Source organism: Sus scrofa, chromosome 12 (assembly GCF_000003025.6).
Source record: "Sus scrofa isolate TJ Tabasco breed Duroc chromosome 12, Sscrofa11.1, whole genome shotgun sequence".
In the NCBI taxonomy this organism is placed as follows: domain Eukaryota; kingdom Metazoa; phylum Chordata; class Mammalia; order Artiodactyla; family Suidae; genus Sus; species Sus scrofa.
The window spans coordinates 31,959,845-31,977,554 of NC_010454.4; the positions used below are offsets into that span (position 1 = coordinate 31,959,845).

Below are 17,710 nucleotides of genomic sequence, written 5' to 3' on the forward strand. Positions count from 1 at the left end.
GAACCTGGGAGAAGGTCTGGACCCACAGGAGAGGCAAGGCACCATTGTTGGGGAAGGAAGAGGAGGAGAGACCTGTCACCATAGGAAACTCCCTGAGCAGGAGCATGTGCATGCCCACAGGCTTAGAGGGTGGGGCAGCTCTGCGGAGGCTATGGGAGGCGAGAAGCCTCTTGCTCATTTAAGGGAGATTAGGTGCTTCTTGTGCAGGCTACCGGTGGCCAGGCACCTATTGTGTGGGCTAAGGGCAAAAGAGGGTTAAGTGTGACATGGCACCTCTTGCACGATCTACAGGTGGCAGGGACAGACTGCAGTGGTCATCTCAGAGGCCAGAGGGAGGCGTGGCTTGCCACCACTGGGGGCCTGTGAGTGGGCTCCACCAGTGACCCCAGTCACCGCAGGGGTTGTCAAAACAGAAAAAAAAAGAGGACATTGCAACCAAGCACCATACACTGTTGCTCTCACTCCCCTGGGAACACACCCATCCTGCAGCTGCCACTGCCAAATGCTCTGGGTGACCTCCAGACACTTGGTCACTGTCCCTTCCCAAGACCCTACAACTAGGAGCAACTGGTGCAGCACCTCCTGCATGGGCTAAGTGAGACAGGGTGCTTCTTGAGTGGTCTGCAGAGAGTAGGGGCAAACCACTGTAGTTATCCCTGATTCCAGAGGTACACGTGGCCCACTGCCATTGGAAATATCTGAACAAAAATCGCTTGCAGCCCCATTCACCTAAAGGGCACCACAGAGGAGGGCATTGTGACTGAACACCACCTGTTGGTGCTCTCACACCCCGGTAACACACCCACCCTGCTGCTGCCACTGCCAAACGTTCCGGGAAGTACCCACACAGCTGATCTCTGTCACTTCCCAGGATCCTGCCACTAGGAGCAACCTTTATAATACCTCATATGTGGGCTAAGTGAGACAGGTTTCTTCATGCATGGTATACAGGTGGCAGGGCAAACCACCACAGTTATCACTGACTCTAGAGATCGTTGTGGCTTGCTCCCAATAGGGGTCCCTGAACAGGCACCCCCTGCAGAGGAAGGCACTGCAATCAAACACAAGCTGTTGTTGCTATCACTCCCCTGGGAACTCATACAGCCTGCTGTTGCTGCTGCCAAATGCTCTGGTCACATTGAAGATCTGCCTAGAGCTTATTACCACTTCCCAGGGCCCGGCAACTAGGAGTAGCCTGAGCCATCATCCTGCAGATCCTTGCTGCTATTGAGAGCCCAACAACCAGGCACTGACTGCTGGCCCTACCCATTGCCTCCTTCTCCCTGAAAACAGACTGAGCATCCTGGGAACAACAGCCTGCTCACACTGAACAAAGAAACAGCAAATATTCAAATTCCCACACCAAAAATAAATAGTAACTCCCCCCCAAAATACAAAGGGGTATTTTTGCATAGAAGTAGCCTTACAAGACTACAGTTTGGCTTCCCGGAACTCACAGAAAAAGAAAAACACAATCAAGATGAAGAGCACAGAAACCATTCCCAGTTAAAGGAACAGGAGAATTCACCTAAAGCAAACAATAATGAACCAGACCTCTGCAGACTGACAGACACTGAGTTCAAAAGGGAGGTATTGAAAATACTGAAGGAATTAAGAGAGGATATTCACAGTAATGCAGATTCCTTTAGAAAGGAAGTAGAAAATATAAGTAGGAGCCAAGAAAAACTATAAAATTCATTTGCAGAGATACAAACTGAGCTTAAGGCAATAAAAAGCAGAATGAATAATGCAGAGGAATGAATTAGTGATGTGGAAGATAAAATAATGGAAATCACCCAATCAGCACAGCAGACAGAAAACCAAATGAAAAAAAAACATGAAAGCAATATAAGAGACCTATGGGATAATATAAAGCGGGCCAATCTATGCTTAATAGGAATTCCAGAAGGAAAAGAAGAAAAGAGGATTGAAAATATATCTGAAGAAATTATTGCTGGAAACTTTCCAAATCTAAAGCATACTGATATCAAGATACAGGAAGCACAGAGTGCCCCAAACAAGCTGAACCCAAACAGGCCCACACCAAGACATATTATAATAAAAATGGCAAATGTTAAAGATAAAGAGAGGATGCTAAAGGCAGCAAGAGACAAGCAAAGCATTAATCATAAGGGAACCCTCATAAGGCTATCAGCTGCTTTCTCTACAGAAACTCTACAGGCCAGAAGGAAGTGACAAGATATATTTAAAGTGCTGAGAGGAAAATATTTGCAACCTAGAATACTCTAGCCAGCAAGAATATCATTTAAACTAGAAGGGGAAATTACGAATTTCTCCAACAAACAAAAGCTAAAAGATTACAGCAAAACTAAAACCCTAAAAGAAATACTGAAAGGGCTTCTCTAAGTTAAAGAAAAAGAGAGACAGAAGAAAGAGAAAAAGAAGAATTAGGATGGAGGAAACCACAATTGGGAAGCAACCACCTAAATAAGCCAGCATACAGATCTAAACGTGAAGATGTTTAAAAAAAAGGACATCAAAATCATACAATGTGGGGAAGGAAAGTAAGAAAATATAGATTCTTTTTTTTTTAATTTTAATGATGTGTCTGAGACTATATGACTATCAGGCAAAAGCAAGCATACATAGGAAGGGCTTAATGTGCTTAAAAAATAGGGCAACCACAAATCAAAACCAAACATTACATTCACAAAAACTAAAAACAATAGTAAGTAAGCATAAAATAAATGGAAACCATCCAACCCAAAAAAGAAAAGAGAAACATAGAATCAACTGGAAAACAATGTTTAAAATGGCAATAAATATGTATCCATCAATAATCACCTTAAATGTCACTGGACTAAATGCTCCAATCAAAAGACAGATTGGATGAAAAATCAGACTGGATAAAAAAGCAAAAACCTTCAATCTGCTGCCTACAAGAAACTCACCTTAGAGCAAAGGACACATATAGACTGAAAGTGAGGGGATGTGAAAGATAATTCATGCCAATGGACAAGACAGGAAAGCAGGAGTTGCAATACTCATATCAGACGAAATAGACTTTAAAATGAAGGCCATACGAAAGACAAAGAAGGACACTATTTAATGGTTAAAGGATCCATTCAAGAAGAGGATATTACACTTGTCAATATATACGCCTCTACTACATGAGCACCCAGATACCTACAACAAATGCTAACAGACATAAAGGGACAAATCGATGGGAATATAATCATAGTAGATTTTAACACCCCATTCACATCAATGGACAGATCCTCTGGACAGAAAATCAATAAGGCAACAGAGATCCTAAATGACACAATAGAAAAGTTAGACTTAATTGACATTTTCAGGACATTACATCCAAAAAAAATCAGAATATACATTCTTCTCAAGTGCACATGGAACATTCTCAAAAACTGATCACATACTGGGGCACAAAGCTAACCTCAACAAATTTAAGAATGTAGAAATTATTTCAAGTATCTTCTCTGACCACAATGGCATGAACCTAAAAATCAACCACAGGAAAAAAAATGAGAAAAAACTAACTACATGGTGACTAAACAACATGCTACTAAAAAACCAATGTGTAAATGAGGAAATCAAGAAGGAAATTAAAAAATACCTTGAGACAAATGATAATGAAGACACATCCGATCAAAATCTATGGGATACCTCAAAAGCAGTGCTCAGAGGGAAATTCATAGTGATACAGGCCTTCCTCAAAAAAGAAGAAAAATCTCAAATCAACGATTTAACCCAACACCTAAATGAATTAGAAAAAGAAGAACAAACAAAACCTCAAGTCAGAAGAAGGAAGGAAATCATAATGATCAAAGAGGAAATCAATAAAATAGAGATTGAAAAAACAATTGAAGACGTCAACAATACCAAGAGCGGTTCTTTGAAAAGGTAAACAAAATTGACAAACCTCTGGCTAGACTCTCCAAGAAGAGGAGAGAAAAAACCCAAATAAACAAAATCAGAAATGAAAAAGGAGAAGTCACAATGGATACTATAGAAATACAAAAAGCCATAAGAGAATACTACGAACAATTGTATGCTGACAAATTTGAAAACCTGGAAGAAATGGACAACTTTCTAGAGACTTACAGCCTACCAAAACCGAATCAAGAAGAAACAGACCAATTGAACAGACTGATCATTAGAAATGAAATTGAATATGTCATAAAAACACTCCCTACAAATAAAATCCCAGGACCAGATGGCTTCACAGGTGAATTCTACCAAACATACAAGGAGGAATTTATACCCATTCTCCTTAAACTTTTTCAAAAGGTTGAAGAAGAAGGAACACTCCCAAAGACATTCTATGATGACACCATCATCCTAATACTAAAACCAGACAAAGATACCACCAAAAAAGAAAACTATAGGCCAATATCTTTGATGAATATAGATGCAAAAATTCTCAACAAAATTTTAGCCATCCGAACCCAACAACATATCTAAAAGATCATACACCATAACCAGGTGGGATTCATCCCATGTGCACAAGGATGGTTTAACATACACAAATCAATCAACGTCATACACCGCATTAACAAAAGAAAGGTCAAAAACCACATGATCATCTCAATAGACGCAGAAAAAGCATTTGACAAAGTCCAACATCCATTCATGATCAAAACTCTTAGAAAAGTGGGTATAGAGGGAACATAGCTTAACATAAAGCCATTTATGGCAAACCCACAGCAAATGTAATACTCAGTGGAGAAAAGGTGAAAGCCTTTCCACTAAAATCTGGACCAAGACAAGTATGCCGACTCTCACCACTGTTATTCAATATAGTACTGGAAATCCCAGCCACAGCAATCAGACAAACAAAAGAAATCAAAGGCATCCAAATAGGAAGAGAAGAGGTAAAACTGCCACTGTATGCAGATGACATGATACTATACATAGAAAACCCTAAGGACTCAACCCGAAAACTACTTGAACTGATCAATAAATTCAGCAAAGTGGCAGGATATAAGATTAACATTCAGAAATCAGTCACATTTATGTATACTAACAATGAAATATTAGAAAAGGAATACAGAAATATGATACCTTTTAAAATTGCACCTCAAAAAATTAAATACCTCGGAATATACCTGACCAAGGAGGTAAAGGACTTATATGCTGAGAACTATAAAACATTAATAAAGGAAATTAAAGAAGATGTAAAGAAATGGAAAGATATTCCATGCTTCTGGGTTAGAAAAATTAATATTATAAAAATGGCTATACTACCCAAAGCAATCTACAGATTCAATGTAATCCCTATCAAATTACCCATGACATTTTTCACAGAACAATAATAAACAATCCAAAAATTTATATGGAACTATGAAAGACCCAAAATTGCCAAAGCAATCCTGAGAAACAAAAAACCAAGCAGGAGGCATAACTCTCCCAGACTTCAGGCAATATTACAAAACCACAGTCATCAAGACAGTGTGGTACTGGTATCAAAACAGACATACAGATCAATGGAACAGAATAGAGAACTCAGAAATAAATCCAGACACCTTTGGTCAATTAATCTTTGACAAAGGAGGCAAGAACATAAAATGGGAAAAAGAGTCTATTCATCCAGAATTGCTGGCAAACCTGGACACCTGCATGCACATCAATGAAACTAGAACACACCCTCACACCATGCACAATAATAAACTCAAATGGCTTAAAGATTTAAATATAAGACAGGACACCATCAAACTCCTAGAAGAGAACATAGGCAAAACATTCTCTGACATCAACCTTACAAATGTTTTCTCTAGTCACTCTCCCAAAGCAACAGAAATAAGAGCAAAAGTAAACCAATGGGACCTAATCAAACTGTCAAGATTTTGCATGGCAAAAGTAACCAAAAAGAAAACAAAAAGACAACTTACAGAATGGGAGAAAATAGTTTCAAAGGATGCAACTGACAAGGGCTTAATCTCTAGAATATACAAGCAACTTATACAACTCAACAGCAAAAAAACCAACAACCCAATTGAAAAATGGGCAAAAGACCTGAAAAGGCATTTTTCCAAGGAAGATATGCAGATGGCCAACAGGCACATGAAAAAATGCCCAACATCTCTGATTATTAGGGAAGCAAATCAAAACTACCATGAGATACCACTTCACACCAGTCAGAATGGTCATCATTAAGAAGTCCACAAATAACAAGTGCTTGAGGAGGTGTGGAGAAAAGGGAACCCTCCTGCCCTGTTGGTGGGAATGTAAACTGATACAACCACTATGGAGAACAGTTTGGAGATACCTTAGAAATCTATACATAAAACTTCCATATGACCCAGCAATCCCACTCTTGGGCATATATCCTGACAAAACTTTCCTTAAAAAAACACATGCAGCCGCATGTTCATTGCAGCTCTATTCACAATAGCCAAGACATGGAAACAACCCAAATGTCCACTGACAGACGATTGGATTAGGAAGATGTGGTATATATACACAATGGAATACTACTCAGCCATAAAAAAAGAATGAAATAATGCCATTTGCAGCAACATGGATGGAACTAGAGACTCTCATACTGAGTGAAGTAAGTCAGAAAGAGAAAGACAAATACCATATAGTATCACTTATATCTGGAATCTAATATATGGCACAAATGAACCTTTCCACAGAAAAGCAAATCATCGAGTTGTAGAATAGACTTGTGGTTGCCAAGGGGGAGGTGGAGGGAATGGGGTGGTTGCAGAGCTTGGGGTTAATAGATAGAAACTATTGCTTTTAGAATGGATTAGAGATGAGATCCTGCTATGAATCACTGGGAACTATGTCTAGTCACTTATGATGGAGCATGATAACGTGCAAAAATAGAATGTGTACATGTATGTGTAATTGGGTCACCATGCTGTACAGTAGGGAAAAAACGTATTGAGGAAATAACTACTAAAAATAAAAAAAACCAATCAGATTGAAAAAAAGAAGAGAATTAAAGAAAAAAAAACAAAAAAAAACCCCAAAACCAAAAAAAAAAAAAAACCAAAAAACAAAAAACAAAAAAAACAAGTCAATAGATAGCAAATGCTGGAGAGGATGTGGAGAAAAAGGAACCCCCTACACTGTTGGTCAGAATGTAAATTCATACAACCACGATGGTAAACAGTATGGAAATATCTCAGAAAAATAAATATGGAATTACCATATGACACACCAATCCCACTCCTGGGCATGTATCTGGACAAAAATTTCACTGTAAAACATACATGTTTATTGCAGCACTATTCACAATAGTCAAGACTATTTTGAAACAACTTAAATGCCCATCGATGGATGAATGGATTAGGAAGATGTGGTACATATAGACAATGGACTACTACTCAGACTTAAAAAGGACAAAATAATGCCATTTGCAGCAACATGGATGAACTAGAGACTCTCGTACTGAGTGAAATAAGTCAGAAAGACAAATACCAAAAGTTATCACTTATATGTGGAGTCTAAAATATGGCACATATGATCTATCTACAATAGAGAAAATATCATGGACGTGTAGGACAGACTTGTGTTTGCCAGGGGGAGGGGAAGGACTGGGATGAATTGAGAGTCTGGGGTTAGTGGATGAAAGCTATTGCATTTGGAGTAGATGGGCACTGAGATCTTGCTATATAGCACAGTGAACTATATGTCTAATCACTTGTAACGGAGCATGATGGAGGATAATGTGAGAAAATGAGTGTATATATATATATATATATATATATATATATATATGTATCACTTTGCTGTACAACAGAAATTGATAGAACATTGTAAATCAACCATAATAAAAATTAAAAAATAATAAATTGTCATTTGGAGACATGGAGTTTTGATTTATTTTTCATGAGGTTCCCTGGGAAGGGGAAAAGGAGACTGACTCAGCATTATTGCATCTTTAGTCACAATCACTGAACACATGCACAAGGGCAAAGATGATGCTGTCAACGCCTCCTCATGGAGTAACATGGACCATTCCAACACAGTGTGTGTTGCTGCAGACAGACCCTCCAAGTGATGTGTATGGGATAAAATGTGATGGAGACCTCAGATTCCCCTCTCTGCTGCCCATGTGTTTGTGTTCCTGGAAGACACTCTCAACATTTCTCACTCTTATTCACAAGAAGCTATCCACAAAACTAAAAAATCAGAGCATTCTAGATCCAAAGTGTCCTTAAGTGTCTTTTGTTGTGTTCTTTCATTCTGCTGCAGAGGAAACCAAGGCTCAAAATGAAGCATTGCCAGAATGCCTTAGTTGCACCAAACCCAACAAAGTCAACATGTTCAAACCCATATCAAGCAAATAGGTGTTGTGGAAACCTGCCCTTTGCCCTCCAAATTCCTCTGACTGATGTGGAGTACTGTTTTCAGCCGGCCTTAGCTGTCTAAGCCTCAATATCTTCATTTTATTGAGTATCACAATAGTTTCCTCCTGGGTTTTAATGATAAAAATCGTGAATGCATTTAAGTTTTGTAAACCCAAAAATGTAACGAAAAATCATTCAGTTATTTGCTAATAAGTGAACATCATCCACTGACAGCTCGCTCTACCATCTTCCACTTGGGCTTTGGAGACCCTCTTCAAGGATTTTGTTCTTGAAAGTTATCTTTCTTCTGTTTCATTCTTTTTCCCCTAAATAACTGTTTTATTTATAGTGATTTAAATTCACAGGAAATTGAGAAGAGTAGAGAATTCCCATGTTCCCCCCACCCTGCCTTATTTTTCTGTCTGTCTGATCCTTCTGTCAGTATACAGATACTTTGCAGTGCATCTCATTTTATAACAAGATGACAACACCTCCTCCCGTCACACCCCCTTCAATTATTGTTTCATTCTTCCACTTCACGGCAACACCATTCAGTTATTTATCTCCATTAATGGTCTCTATGCCATCCTATTATCTCCATAACCCATTTTTGTCCCTATGACTCTACTGACTTGCAGTTGTCAAAGTCGCAAAATCATCTATAGACTATTCCAGTGGTCAGTTCTCTGAATTCATTTTCATCCACCTGTCATCACCATTCAACTCAGCTTCTCTCTCCCTCCTTATTGAAAACCTATCTTTTCTTTGACTTTGATGATACCATACCCTCTTATTTCACTGGTGGCCCCTCTTCAATGTCTTTTTACAGCTGCTCCTCTTCTTGCTCTCTGAATGTTAGCAAGACTCCAGTTATAATCAAAAAGCCTTCTGTTTTCCCCTATCTATATATTCCATGACTAGGAGATCTCATTCACTTTCATGGCTTATCCATTTTATATCCAAGGATTCATATTTCCACCTTGAGGACTGAAATTGCATATTAACTTGCTGAGTACACATATCGTCTTAGCTGTCTAACAGTTATCTCAAGTTTCATGTAGTCAGAACAGAAGTCCTGGTCACTCTCTGCCTCAATCTGTACCTTTCCCAGTCTCTCATCTCAGCATATGGCATGATTTAGTTGTTTAAGCTAAAGAGCTAGGATTTTTTTCTTGATTTTTTATTTCCCTCAACCCTTCACATCCATTCTACCAGCATGTCCCTTTAACTCCGCTTAAATATATATCCTCAATCCATCCACATTTTCCATCTCTATACATACCACTCTAGTTTAATTCCCCATACAGAGCCCTGCCTACTGAAATGTCTTCCATAGTGGTCCCCCTTCATCCGCTTTTGCCCCCTCCTCTCCCAATAACCCACTACTTCTTTCTTTATTTTCTTTTTTTGTCTCTTTTTAGGGCCAAACTCATGGCATGTGGAGGTTCCCAGGCTAGGGATTGGAGCTACAGCTGCTGGCCTACACCATAGCCACAGCAACGCCAGATCTGAGCCACCTCTGCAACCTACACCACAACTCACAGCAACGCCGAATCCTTAACCCACTGAGCAAGGCCAGGGTTTGAACTTGCAACCTCATAGTTCCTAGTCAGATTCATTTCCGCTGTGCCACAATGGGAACTCCAATAACCCACTATTTCATATTACCATGCGTTTATAACTATTTTCAATTTCCTTATTCATTCATTTGTCTTCTCTCTCTAATGCCAGCCTCTTGAGAGAAGACAGCCTATCTATCTTGTACATTAACCCCAGGGCCTTGACGTGGCCGTTACATACTAAGGTGCTAATTAGTACACGTGCATTGAATAAATGAAAGAATGCGCTCAGCAGTGGAAAAACAAATACAAAGAATGGAGATTGCTTATATTGCCTTTGCAACAGGGTACTTTTGATACTGACCAAAAGTATCCAAACCCTTTAGAGCCATGCAGGAATTCCATTCTGCCTGGCCATCCAACTTCAGAAAAAGAACGAGAAGGTTGTTGAGAGCTGCATAGTGGATTAGTGGAGGACGGGCGACTTCCAGACACTCGTAGGAATCCTGGATAAGATTCAAAGTTTTAAGATATCAGGTCTGTACATCTCCTGGGCAGTGCAAAGGCATAAACCTGCTAACTGAATGTGTGTTCTGCACTGGAAAACCTGGTCAGTGCTTCTTTTATCTCATCTCATTGAATCATCCCAATCATTCCACAAGGAATTTTTTTTATTAACCCCACTTTTCAGATGAAATAGAGGGATCAAGTACATTGAAAAGAGTTAGAAAACTAGTCAGTGACAAATCAGAGTTTCAAAGTCTGATTTCTCTGCATTGCATATTATAATTTTGAGAACTAAGAAATATTCCCAGGTTATAATGGTAGGAAGGTGAACTAAAAATTGGATCCCAATTAAGGCTAGAATTACCCAAATAACTTCTGTCTGCGTTGAATTCAAAGCATCCCAGGTATTGGTGAGAGGAAGGGTTTTTTTGTGAGAAACTGAAATGATCATTAAAAATATTTCACTATTAACAATTGGAATGGGCATTTCCCTCCCCTTTAGTCATCTCCTGACTCCCAGTAAATATTTACTCATTGCCCACTCTGTGCCAGGCACCTGACAGATGCTAGGAATATGGCATACTGACATAAAGTCCTCTGGAGATTTCTTTTGGAAGAAATGAGGCTACATTTAAATCTTCACCAACTATATCATCTGCTTCCAGTTCCTTAATAGAAGTAGGATTCTACCATGGTCTGGAATAAGCCAGGCACTTGTGGACAAAAGGGTTCTCTGAAGTTTTCCATGGAGATGGAACATCAATGTTGGAACCAGATGGCACCATCCTAGCCAGGCCATCTCTGGTTCAGCTTAGGAGTGTGACTTCCTTTAGTTAGTTAAGCTCTACAAATATTTTCTTACAATGGAGAAAACTTCCCTGGTACATTGCAAATGTACTGCCTGGTTTTGGGAAATGTTTAGGAAGTGCTATTGCAGGGCTTTGAAGAACTGACTGGAGATGATGGGATAAAGAAATGGGAAGAGTCAAGGATAACTTCTTGGTTTGGGGTCTGAGTAACTGGGTGCTTGGTCCTGTCATTTGGTTAGAGGAAATGCACTAGGAGAGGGGTGTTTTGTTTTATATTGTTTTGGAGAGAGATTATGAAGACAGTTTGGATCTGTTAATGGAGAGGTGCCCTATGAAACACTCAAGTGTGACATTCAATAGGCAGCTGAACACACAGGGTGGAACCTCAAAAAGAGCTGGAGAAAAAGGCTGGGAAATTATTGAAAATAATAATAAAACCATGGGAATGGAAAAAAATGTCTTATGAGAGGTGAACCATGGAATTCAATCATCCAGATAGAGGGACCAGTTTTATATTACTCAGACAAGTCATTTTTAATTCTGTGGATTTGTTTCAACATCCAAATTTCTTCCTTTGGAAAAAAAAAACAATAAAAAAGTGAAACAAACAAACAAAAAACCTCAATACCCTCTTCTCATCTAATATTGTCTTTAAGCTTATCTTGCCTAGTTCTCTCAGCTGCAAGTCAGATAATCATTCCCTCCAAGGGAAGGAGGAAATCATGGAAATTGAATTAAATTCTAACAAAATGAGCCAGTATGTTTCCCCTCCACTTACGTGGAATTGTGTTTCATCCCAGTCATGAGATTTCCGATAAAAGAACACACACCTGTGGGTGATTTCAACAGTGTTGTGCAATATTTCATCTGCCATGATCAAACCTTTTGTATACTTTTAACATTGTGTTTCTTATAAAGGAGCTTTTTCATTTTTGCTTTTATCTGTGAGAAAATGATGGGGTACGCATGAACTTTGAGACAAAATGTCTTGTGTTCCTTCCCCACTCCATGTCTTTCAACTGAGTAAACTTTGGTCCCTTCTCTCAGAGGTGATAGATAACATTTGCCATCAGGAGGTGCAGGACTCAATGGTGCCTGGTACAAGGAGGGAGCTAGTTGTAGACACAGTTAGTTGCTTGCCCAATGTCTCTGCTCTCCTTCTTTCTTTCCAATGGAACCCCAACTTTCAGGGCGGCAGTGTGCCGAACTCTTAGATTGTAACATGTAAAATTGCCTCTTTGTCAGTTAAAAATGCAAAGATATGGGCAAATTTATGTGGTTTATTTGAAAGTAAATTTACCACTAGAGTTGGCACAGAGTACTTCTGGCCAATGAGATGTTGAAGGAGGTTGACACCTTTCCTAAATAAAAAGATGAATCCCATCTGATCCTTCCAAGAATATAGAAAGGATGCCTGAAAGAGCAACTGACGTGTACCACTGTGGGGATGACAGCCATGCAGTACAAATGGTGGACTAGGAAATCGAGGCATCTAGGTCAGTGATAATTCCCTCCACAAATAAACCTCTTACTGGTTTACTGGTTTAAGTCACATATTAATTGGGTTTTTGATCCCTGGAGCTGTTTGAAATCCTTTCTGATACTGTACTCGCCAGCTAGATGTTGATTTCTCTTCACCTCTCTTCTAATAATTTTTTTTCTTTCTTTTTTTAGGGCCACACCTGAGGTGTATAGACATTCCTAGGCTAGGGGTTCAATTGAAACTGCAGCTGCCAGCCTATACCACAGCCATAGCAACACGGGATCTGAGCCACACCTGCGACCTACACCACAGTTCATGGCAATGCCAGATCCCTAACCCACTGAGCGAGGCCAGGGATCGAACTCACATTCTCATGGATTCTAGTCAGATTCTTAACCTGCTGAGCTACAATGGGAACTCCCTGATAATTGTTTAAATTCCACAATTCCTGAGATAGGCATCTTCTCTCAGAAGTGAGTAAATCCAAGCTACTGGATGGAAAGAACTCAGTATGAAGTGGTTATTTGATGAATGACCTCATCCTAGGTCCAACACTAACAATTCTTGGGCACATATGAACTGCCAGGCATCACATTAAGCCCTTTGCTCATGGCTTCATTGCATCCTCATTGAATCCTCAAAACAAGGCTAGAGGAAAATGACATCAATTCGTACCCATATTTTATAGATAAGAAAAGCAAGAAAGAGATGTTAGTCAAAGTGTTCAAACTGTACAGCTTTTAATAGGCTGAAACTAGACTAGAATTCACATGTCTTTCTAGCCACAGTGACACCCTGCACCCGTTCATTCCTCGTGCTATGACCAAGCCTGCTGAAGGCTTCCCTCCCTACAGAGCTATTCATTTCATTTCTCTACCCCACCTTTTCCTAATGACACTGTTCAGTACAACTTTCTGTAGTAATAGAAATGCTCTATTCAATACTCTTTCAATACTTTAGCTGTTGGCCATATGTGGTCATTGAAGACTTGAAAGGCTGAGAATGCAACGAAGATTTGCATTAGCAAAATCTATGGGATTATTTAGGAATAAGTTTTATTTTCCTTTATTTTACGTATTTTTCCAGTTTTATTGAGACATAGACATATATTTGTCTAAGGTGTGCAACATGTTTCGATACACATGTGTATTACAAAATGATCACCACAATAAGTCCAATTAACATCCATCACCTCATATAGTTATAACTTTTTCCTTGTGATGAAAACTTTTAAGATCCAGCAACTTTAAAATATATAATACAGTATTGTCAACTAGTGTCACCACACTATACTTTATATCCTCAGAACTTATCTTACCTGGGGATATACTTATATCCCCAGAACTTATCTTATGTCACCATACTATACTTTATATCCCCAGAACTTATCTTACAGTAAACACTTACAGAGAAGTGTTTACTGCTGCCATTTGTCCCTTCACCCATTTGTCCCATCTCCCCATCCCCAGCCTCTGTAACTACAAATCTGTTCTTTGTTTCTGTGGGTTTAATTTTTTAGTTTCCATGTAAAATTGAAGTCATACAGTATTTGTCTTTATCTGTCTGACTTATTTCACTTATTAACACTTAGCACAATGCACTTAGGGTCCATCCATTTTGTCCCAAATGGCAGGATTTCCTTTTTGTGATGGTTGAAGCATATTCCATTATAATATACCCATTCATCTGTCACTGGACACTTCAGTTGTCTCCATGTTTGAGGGTTGTAAACAATGCTGCAATGAACAGTATAGCTATCTCTTTAGATAGTGATTTCATTTCTTTCACCCAAAAGTAGAATTGCTAAATTGTGTGGTAGTTCTATTTTTAATTTTTTGAGGAACCTCCACACTGTTTCCCATAGTGCACCAATTTGCAATCCCACAAATAGTGTCCAAGGATTTCCCCCCCCCCATATCCTTGCTAATGCCTATTATCTCTTGTCTTTTTAATCTTTAATTTTGTTTAATTTTAAGTAATTTAATGAATAGGCAGGAGTTCTTGTCGTGGCTCAGTGGTTAAATCTGACTAGGAACCATGAGGTTGCGGGCTCAATCCCTGGCCTCGCTCAGTGGGTTAAGGATCTGGCATTGCCATGAGCTGTGGTGTATGTTGCAGACGCGGCTCGGATCCCACGTTGCTGTGGCTCAGGTGTAGTCCGGTGGTTACAGCTCCGATTTGACCCCTAGCCTGGGAACCTCCATATGCCATGGGAGCGACCCTAGAAAAGGCAAAAAGACAAAAAAAAAAAATTGAATAGGCATGTGTGGAAGCATATTGGAAAACACAACTTTTGAAGACTCCTATCAAGACAGAGTTCCTAGGTGCCTGTTCCTGAATATATGTCTTTGACATTACTGATATTTCCTGGGGTTCATAGTTGTCTTCCACAGACCTTGCTTGTGGAATTAACTGGAAGGAATCAAGACTTTCAGTAACACACACATCTTTCCTCAAACTCGGTGCTGTGAAAATTGACGTCTTGTTTCAGTGTGTCATGTGTGACTCGCAGCAGGGGTAAAATATCAAAGTTGTCATGGAATAATGGTAAAACATGACATTTTTGTGAGTGACAAAAGAGACCATCATTTCTTAAGGTGAGTGACTTATCTGAGGAGAGCAAATATTTAAAAGGCAAAATTATATGAAACGACAGCCAAAAGAAAGTCATAAAATCCCACAAAACTTCTGTATTTTAAAGTTAAAATATCACCTATAATTTTCCCACTTGCAGCCCAGGTATTAACCTCACCTTTATTTTATAATTGGGTTCTGGATAGTTTCTGACACTACTAGTTGGATTTTTGCATCAGGAAGCAATTGAATCTAGTCAGCGGAATTTTTAAGAAAATTATCTATTTATAGTCAAGTAGCTGAGACTGCTACACAGGTATCTGAACTTCCTTCAAACCATCAACTTGGAAGGAATCACAGAGCAGTAATGGGGATTGATATTTTATCTCACTAATTGAGGCAGGAACTTACAGCTGTTAGATGTAGAGAACTAGAAAGAGTGCCATGTAAGGAATTAGGAAAACTGGTTTTCTACTAATTTGCCTTAATTTGGGACAAGTAATTTAATATGTCGCAACTTTAGTCTCAACATACATAAAAATTGGGAGAACGAATACAGTCTTTCCAACTTCAAAAGCGTGAATTTTATGGTGAATGGTGCAGACTGGGATAGCAGTAACATAGTGCATTGAGTGAGCAGAGAAACACTGCAAGAATCCAGAAACAGTTGCAGCGGCCCAGTGGATAGACTAAGATAAGAGGGAAGCTCATGAGGGCTCATATGACTAAGTTGGTGGTTCAGATTTAGGAAGAGACAAACCACTAGAGCAATAGCACACCCACAGAGGACATACAAAGCCCTGGTTTTTGCCTGTTTGACCTTGACAAGGGGTACAGGGTAAAATGTCAATGCAATGTTCGAAGAAGGGAAAAGAATGATTACTCTGGAAAAAATGTGGAGGAAGAGATGGAAGGGCATAGCAAAGAAAGAACACAATAAGAGAAGAGATCACAGAAGGAAAATCTAAGAAAAGAGAGTGCCACCTACACTGTTCGTGGGAATGCAAATTGGTACAACCACTATGGAAAGTAGTGTGGAGGTACCTCACAAAACTCAATATAGAACTACTGTATGACCCAGCAATCACACTCTTGGGCATATATCCAAACAAAACTTTCCTTGAAAAAGACACATACACCCGCGTGTTCTTTGCAGCACTATTCACAAGAGCCAGGACATGGAAACAACGTACATGCTCATTGACAGATAAATGGATTAAGAAGACGTGGTATATATGCACAATGAAATACTACCCAGCCATAAAAAAGAACAAAATAATGCCATTTTCAGCAAAATGGATGGAACTAGAGACTCTCATACTAAGGGAAGTAAGTCAGAAAGAGAAAGACAAATATCATATGACATCACTTATATCTGGAATCTAATATACGGCACAAAGGAAACTTTCCACAGAGAAGAAACTCATGGACTTGGAGAAGAGATTTATGGTTGCCAAGGGGGAGGGGAAGAGAGTGGGATGGACTGGAAATCTGGGGTTAATAGATGCAAAGTATTGCATTTGGGGTGGATAAGCAATGAGATCCTGCTGTATAGCAGTGGGAACTATATCTAGTCACCTATGGTGGAACGTGATGGAGGATAAAGTGAGAAAAAGAATGCATATATGTATGTGTGACAGGGTCACTTTATGGTACAGTAGAAATTGACAGAACACTGTAAACCAACTATAATGGAAAAATAAAAATCATTAAAAAAAGAAAGAAAAAAAAAAGGAAAGAGAATGCTACTTACCATGTTCATCCATAAGTACCTTGTATCATAGCTCTGGGTATGTACCAGTTCGGGCCATGGTCTTCACCTATCTGGGTTATTGCAGTACGTTTCTAACTGGCGCCCTTTCCATGAGTCCAGCTCCCTCCAATCCATTCTGTGTATGCAGCCAAAATGATTTTCCTGAAACACAAACCTGATGAGCAGGTCATCCCCATGCTTAAAATCCTTTATCAGCCTTTCCATTGCTCCTTCGAATGAAGTATAAATTCTTTAGTAGGGTTTCCCAAGATCATTGTGCTCTGGCTGTTTTACATCCCTATAGCAGTGGTTAGCAAACTTCTTCTGTAAAGAACTGGATAATAAGTATTTTTTGCTCTGCAGGCCAAATGGTCTCTGTGGCAACTCCTCAACTTGGCCATCAGAGTAAGAGAACAACCACAGATAATTTGGAAATCAAATCAGTGTGGCTGTGTTCCAATACAATTTCACTTATAAAAACACTTGGCCCACCTGCAGGCCTTAGTTTACTGACCTTTGCCCTACAATCTCAAGATCCCTCCCTCACCCAACCTTTAATCCCCTGCACTCAGGACCCACTGAATTACTTGCAATTCCCTAGTGGTACCCTGGTCTCTCTCAATATTATGTTTTTGCACATATTCTTCCTTAGTCTAGATCACTTTCCCCCATATCATTGTCCAGTTAAACTTCACTCGTGCTTGTGATTCAGTTTAAACCTTCTTGACCAGCCTTACACCAACACT

The 17,710-nt window shown here is 39.4% G+C and overlaps 1 long non-coding RNA gene across 1 annotated transcript in view; it reads right to left on the minus strand.

Moving 5' to 3' along the window:
• Positions 1 to 17,312, minus strand: part of LOC110256030 — a 34,168-nt gene extending 16,856 nt beyond the window's left edge. Inside the window, exon 1 of the long non-coding RNA XR_002337188.1 lies at positions 16,965 to 17,312. This is a non-coding gene — a long non-coding RNA (uncharacterized LOC110256030). The remainder of the gene's footprint in view (positions 1 to 16,964) is intronic.